A 7,757-nucleotide genomic window follows, 5' to 3' on the forward strand; every position below is an offset into this window, starting at 1 on the left:
AAGCGACCTTCCTTCAAAGGTCTTTAATGGATAAACTCTGTTCATTTCTGGTGCTAAAAATGACTAAGGAGCTATTCAGGTGGAGGAGGAAAAATAATATCGTGTTTGCCAGGAGGGTAAACTCAGAAAGGCAGCAGAGGGGCACAAAAAGGAGAAAACAAGTCCTGAGTGTGAGACTGGGTGAAGAATTGGGATGGCACAGGGTTTTGTGTGTGATTTGCCCAGCCCAGAGAGCGCCTTCTCTCACACAGGCAATGAGATGGGTCTGTGCATTGCCTGTGCAGTGAAGCTGGGTTCTGCTGTGTGAGCCCCAAGTTTGGTGCATGCTAGCAACAGGCTCCTGAGCGTTCAGGTCCAGTGGAGGAGCCCCAGATGTTGTGCTTTAAACCAGCCCCACAAGAGCATCTAACCTATACAGGCAACCCATGCCCGATTTCTGCAGTAGTCCTGAGCACAGAGTAGAGCTTGGAGCAGACATATACCCTGGTAATCCTCTGTCTCAGCACTGCCACAATTTAAGGCCACCCTCCACCATATGATCCTGCCACAAACAGGCAGGTATTTTGGGACTGTCATGATTACTAAGAAAGAAGTAGTATTTTAGTGCAGGCACTGGTACATGAAGTTTCCTGTTGACTAGCAGCCAAGAGGTTGCATCCTGGTAACACCCCTGAGTGCTACCTGCATGCTCTGCTTTTACACTCTATTGAGATTTTGAGCAGATACCCTCTCAAAATACCCTCCATCATAACCCTTCACCTCTCGTGCAACCAGAGAACTGCCCTGAGGATTTGGGGCTGAGGCTCATGTGTATGAGCATGTGTATGTAAGCATGCCTGTGCATGCAGCTGTGTTTATTTTATGTTGTACACAGAAGAAGAAAATAAGATTATTTGTGTTCTAATCATTATGTGTTCCCCAAGTGAAATATTTTCTGCTCTGATTTATTGTGCTTTTTAGGCCTGTCCTCAAGCATTGTTCTTATATTTTGAGCGGGTCATATTTTTTCCATTTGGAATTGGAAATCTTAAATTTAAAGACATATTTAATGAAAAAAAAACAGTTGTTTGGAGGAAGGAGGAGTTTCACTTTTCTGTTTTCCCTTTATTTGTTTGTTTGCTTGCTTTCTCCCATCTTTTCTCTTTCCCTTTTCTTCTATTTTATCTCTGAAAACAGAAGAACAAACAATACCTGGAAAATAGGAAGGAACAATTTTTCTTCTCATTTTTGGTTAAGAAATTAGAAAAATTCAACAGCTTTCACCCAGTTTTCCACCATGAAAAGTACCTGCCATTTTCTGATTAGCACTGTTGTGCTGCTGATCAAAAGCATCCAGCCAACAGATATGTATGAACAAAAATGCACGCCCATTAAATGGAGTCAGCATTTATTGGTGACTACATAAAAAAATGCCTTTTTTTTTTTTTAACTTCAGACCGCTTTACAAAGCATATGCAAGTAGCCTTAGAGGTTGTTTTTCTTTTAATCTCACAAATACCAAAATGATAGTTCCCCACCCCCCCCGCCCCGACCTTCTTTCGCTAGAGGACTTCTTGCAGGACCAAAGAAATGTATTGAGTTTTGTAGATTGCACTTGGAAGATACAGGAAAATATCAATCTTTAACGAATTGAGATTTTCTCCCATGTACTTCTCAGGAGTTTTGACTCAGACAGGCTCTGAAGAATTTTTACACAATCTGAATAAAAATCCTTTTTTTTTTTTAATCTCTTCCCTTCCGCATTTTTTTAATGCCCCCTCAATAGCTGAGGTTTCCTTTCTTTGTTGTGAGCTGCTAACACCCATCAGCTCTGTTGGCTACAGAGCTAAAACAAGGCAAGAGATTCTGAAAAAAAACCAAGGAAATAAAGACAATTTCTTTTAAAAAGCCATTGTCCAGCATTATGCCATAAGAAAAACAAAAATATCAAAACATGAACTTTTTTCCCTCTTATGGGTCACATCTATGAAGCAAGAGCAAATCTTATCCTATTGTATTCGGTTTCTAAGCTGGGTACACAAGCCACCCTGGCTGTAGCCTCCAGGGACGTTGTCGCTAAACAAATGCTGTCATTAAAATATTGGTAGGAGATCCATTAGGAAATGCAAAAGAGAAAAACAATGTGGGGGTGGGGGGAAAGAGAGAGAAAAGCAAGTAATAAATAAATCTGGAAGTATAGCTGGGTGCTCTTAAAATAGGAGCCTTTGGGAGGTCTCCCAGACATCACAGTAAGATTGCAAGTTTGCTCAAGAGTCTTTTGAGCTGTGGATTGCTGAAGACACCTTTCACTTCTTCCAGCTTCCCTATCCTTTTCTTGTTAAGCTTCTCTGTGTATGTGAGCCTCTGTCAGTGACTCCCCAGCGTCTCTCTGGACAGTGTCTCAGTGCTCTCTTCTCTCCTTCCAATTCTGTTAGTTCCTCGGTGCTGTTTCAATCCCATATTTCAGCTACTCAAGAGGAAAGAAAATTAGTTTAGCAGATTTCTCTCCTTCTCCATCAGCCGCCCCTATTATCTGGCTAATTAAAAAAAAAACTTATCTGTGTATAGAACTAAAACAAAACATTTTTTAGGCATTTATTAAACATTTCTTACAACAATTTTCTGTAACTTTATGATTGTTTTATGATACTTGGAAAAAGTAATTTTCCCACATGTAGTGTGGCTTGGTCCTGAATCTGGTGAGTTCTAGTTTTTTTCACTCTTCCCAGCTGAAAATAATTTTTCAGAAAAGTCAGATGATCAAATTAAAATCTGAGAGGACTAGCACAGTATTTTAACACTCCCTTGCAAGCAGTGTCCACCAATGTTGTGGTTCTGCAAAGATTTAAACACATGTATCTTCATGCATTCATGTACCTCAGCATATATAATTTATATGCATGCAAGACACCAGACTTACTGCACCAGGTATGTGTGCAGCTTTTGCAGGTCAGAGATTAGCTAAATACTGCTGTAGAGAAAATGAAGTAAGAGAAGCAGATCTTCTCTTACTGGGACAATGCACAAAACAAATCTTTTGCAAAATGGGAATTTCAATACCTAACATAGTTATCATGCAGAGTCTGAGGTTGCTGTACACAGGAAATTACTATTACCATGGTTAGTGGGAGGAAAAGAATTACTATAAACTATTATTTCCTAGTACCTTCACCATTAGGACTAAAATTAATCTTGGTTTGAAATTAAAATAATACAAAACTGTCCTGTCCTGGCCATTGTGCCTGGGCAGTAAATAGGATTCTTAGAAATCAGGTGCTTTTGGGTAAAGGCCTCTAGAGGTCACCAAAACCTAATTAATAAGGCAGGATTAAACTTGCATGTGAACTGTAAATCACTGTTTAGATTGTGAATTTACAGCTCTGCAGCTCTGTGGGCCCCATCTTGCAATGCATCCAGACATCATTAGATCGCAAATAACATAAAATGCCTGCAAAACCATAGCCTCCTGAAGAGACTTCACCATATACACGTCAGATCCCTTTTATGTAAGAAAGCAAAGTCACCAAACTGGCATTTTTTCCTCTGTGCAATGGTTCAGAATCTTACTTTCAAGCTTCTGTGGTAAAAAGCTGCCCTGGCACAGCTGGAGTCTGGGCTCTCTTGTGCCCCATGGGTGATATCTTCGGTCCACCTTCAGTAGTGATGCACCTTCAGAATGCCATGAGTGTCACCAAACTGTGAGGGAGACCAGTGTTGGTCTCTTCCTAGTGTTGATGCATGAAAGCAGTAACTTAAAGACCACAGGCTGAGTGTGCCCAGGCAATTGGTAAGGAATTTCCTACATGTATTTTACCTTGTGAACAATGATCTGAAAACACAAGGTCTGTAAATAGTGAGGTTTCCTCCCAGTTCACCCAATGCTATTTCTACAGGGAAGGTTTAGAGAGGAGCTGCAATTTAATTATGATTAAGAGTGGTTGCCATGGCTTATGTTGTCTCAGCCAGATCTGCCAGAGACCTCATCTGCTTCATGCAAGAGCAGAAGGAAAAGCTCAACTAATTTTCCTGGAGCTCTCCCCAGGGTTTAGGAATGAGACAGGCTGGGTGAGAAGGGAGTTGAGTACAGCTGAGGAGGAATATTTATCACAAAACAGCAAACAGAAGCTGGTCTTTTCAGTAGAAATTCCTCTGAAAAGAGTGAAGGTATGTATTTTGGGAGCAGTCATTGGAACAGAGGCCTGTGGTATCTCCGCAGAGAGACTCTGTTTCCTCCAAACAGCCAGGAGAGCTGAAAGCAGAAGCATGGCCTGTGCCTCAGTGGGACACTGAGGATGGTATGGGGGGCTGCTGTGAGGGGATCCCCACACACAGCCCCTTTGCTTTTAGATACAGGATTCTCTGGGCCCATGATGTTTCCTCACAGTCCAGGGAGTTTTTCTGGATACACAGCAGGAAGCAAGGAGTAGCCTCTGCAACAGTCTCTGCAGTCACTTCCAGATTCCTTTTCACCGTCCTTCTTTTGGTTCAGTGGCAGCAAGTGGTTGGCACCCCTTGCGTTCTGCTCTGTGAGCAGCAGCCCGCAGTAATAGGATCGCACTGGCTATTTTTATTGGAGATTAACATGTATGTTATTTTTGCAAACTGGAACTCTGACGCTGCAGCTTGGTTGGAATCCACGTGTCTGATTCCTAATCCCATACAACGCCCTACAGAGGTCAGCAAGACTGTAAACAGCAGTTTTTGCCCACCTGAGGGAAATGAAGGCTATTTTCATCACACTATGTCACTGCCAAAGAGGAAATGCTCATGGGAATCCTATGACTATCCTTTATGTTCTTCCCTTTCACTTGAGGAAGATGCACAGACAGAGTTAGGGGCTTGCCCTCTTCTTGAACCCCTTTTCAAAGTGGAGTCCTGCAGAAGCCCTGCTGCTTCTTCCCCCTTTTCAAACCACAGTCTCATCAAAATATTTCCCTCCCTGTCATCAGTAACAAACAGAACACCATCTCTTTTGCTATTTACAGTGCAATTAACCTTTAGCAAATTAGCCTATGACTGTCATAAAAGGATTAATTAAGGGAACACCCCCCCTTGACTTGTTCCTACCACTGAAGTGGTGCACGGCATTTGCAGCAGTGTGCCCAAGACTCCGACAAAACCCTTTCAGACTCAGTGGCGTGTTTTTATGCTTTCTGCATTCTGGTGGCAAACTCGCCAACCACAGGGAGATGCATGAGAAAGGGCTCTCACAGATACAGCCTAGTGAAAGTAGCTGTGGTGACATAAGACCCTTGTTCTCCTAGCAGTCTGTGCTTCCCCTCTGCTGAATGATACTGCCCCAGTAGCAAGGGCCCATGCCTCAGCCACCTCAGCTTCATGTTGTAATTTAAGCAGCCAAAGAAGGAGGTTGGTGCCAAAACATCAGACTGTGATGTGTGGCAGCTGTAGTGTGGACCCATACCCTATTTTGCTTAGTGCTGTCATACTTTGATCCAGATTTCTGTGAGAATGTCCACTGCATGCACACTTGAGGCCAAGGTTTCTGTAAAGTCTTAGACCTTTGGCCCTTGCATAGTGGAGCTGATCTGTGCAGATGTGCTGGACATGCCCCGGATATCTGGATGTCTTCCTGCCGATCCAGCCAGGCTGCCAGGCCCCTGAAAGCTCTAAGGCACAGGAACAAATTCCTCAAATTTCAGCACAGCCGGAGTTCTGAAAAAGAGGCCTTGTCCAGGGAAATCCAACATGCTGGTCCTGCTTCTGCTCTTCTTCGGACACAACTGCAACTTCTGGCAGACAGGCCAGGCAGACAGCTAAAGGCAGGAACATCTTAAGCCAATGCAGCCGCCAGGGCTGATGTCCCAAAGCCCAAAATCTCTGGACTCAAGGCTGCACCAGTGAACAGTGACAGCACAACAGTACTGCTGGTAGGCAATGCCAGATCATACCAACATTAGGAGTGATGCTTTTGTCATGCCATCACCAACCCTGTTTCTCCTGCTGGGTCATCCAGCTTGGGCTTGTTCTGCCATACCTCTGTCACTGCCACCCCTTCTCACATAGAAGAATCCCCTAAGGATGGTTTTTAGTGAGACAACATCAACTCAGGGAACAAGGTTTTAGTGAGGAGGGAGACAGCCTCGTTCCAAATCGTGTCATCTTCACCACCTTTGTGTCCTAAAAGTTTAATAGTGTAGTGATGATTGGTAGTGCCCGATACTTTTATTTGTTCAGCGTAAAGATTCAAATGGTATCACCCATAGCAACACTGTTCTGACAAACCCTGGACAGTCTTCTTGATTGCAGTTAGGTATAACCTACTTTCTTACATTTATTTGGATCGATGAGTATTTCAAGTCACAGCTAAACAAAATATTTAACCACATTGTATGTTCAGCCCTGCACAACACAGCTTTACTGGGACTGAAACAGTAAAAAAAAAAAAAAAAAAAAATCCTCCATGCTTGGCCACATCAGGCAATACAATGCTGTTATTCCTTGATGATGAAAGTGTTTAGCTAGTGTTGTCTCTTATAGCAGGAGAACTTGATTTCAAAGTTACATCATCTTTGATGCAGGTCTGTCATGTATTTGCATGTTGTTTCTTTTTCTCTTTGCTTGTTGTCAAGCCGCAGTGCTGCTCTTTGTGGCTAAGACTGGCATATCCCTGCCTTTTAGCTTTTGTCTGCTATTTTTTGCCTGGACACCCAGATAGACAAAGTTCCAAACCAAGCAATATTTTGTTTTGTTTTGTTTTTTAATGTCAGTCTCAAGGGGATTTGAAGAAGGGAGAGGTGCTACAAGTGTTTTCACCCAAACCTCTCCAGGTGTTCACATTTTGTGTGTTGCCGTAGTTCTGCTACATAATTACAGAAAGAAGGTTAATTGCTTCTTTACATTTATTCTGAGGAACTGTGATTGTTATATACATATGCAACACAGCTAAATCCAACCCATAACAATACTGTGATTATATTGAGCCAGCAATGGCACAAGACAGCCCAGTAATATATTTTACAACCCATATTACCATCCCTTCCACTAATCATTTACCCAGTTAGTGACGCATACGGAAGTGCGCACAAGTCACATCTCAGCTTGACAACATATTAAAGTGCAGCTCTCACCAGTATGGTGTGAGGTAGCTTAGAGTGGGAGCTCTTTGGGACCGTCTGTTTTTGTACAGTCTTGCGTCATCTCACACAAATCCTGATGTGCAACTGGGATTCCCAACACTGTTGAGGCTAGAAAACTTGGGAGGCTTTCAGGGTTTTGCATCCAGGTGTGTGCCCTAAGGAAATCATGAGCCTTTATGGAGATGAAACCTAGATAAATCCTACTCCCAGCCTCCTCCTGGTTTTCATTGACAGAAAAACACTAAGAACCAGTTTGGATGATCCAGGGATGAGAACTCTGGTCACGTATCATGCTGTGATCCAGAGGTAAGTATAAACATAGCCTGAGGTGCTGGGGTAATACAAATAAGTAGTAACAGTTCAGTGTTCAGTGGGAGGAAAGGCTAAAACAGTATCTGTTGAGATGGTGAAGCCAGGACTCTTCACACTTCTTTGGTGCAGACATTTCTGGCAATATTCAGAATCTCAAAAAAGCTGGTGGGGAAAAAGCAGCAAGGGATTGTTCTGTTTTCAGATTTACTCTCCATGTTGCAACAATAATTTAATAGCTAAGGATCTGACCAAGTCCAGAATCTAACTGAAAGATTGCCACCTCACAGATAGTGACAGCAACATGCAAGAGTGAACCACATATTAAATAATAATAAAAATGAATACAAAATATAGCTGATACGGGATAAC

Source organism: Dromaius novaehollandiae, chromosome 1 (assembly GCF_036370855.1).
Source record: "Dromaius novaehollandiae isolate bDroNov1 chromosome 1, bDroNov1.hap1, whole genome shotgun sequence".
In the NCBI taxonomy this organism is placed as follows: domain Eukaryota; kingdom Metazoa; phylum Chordata; class Aves; order Casuariiformes; family Dromaiidae; genus Dromaius; species Dromaius novaehollandiae.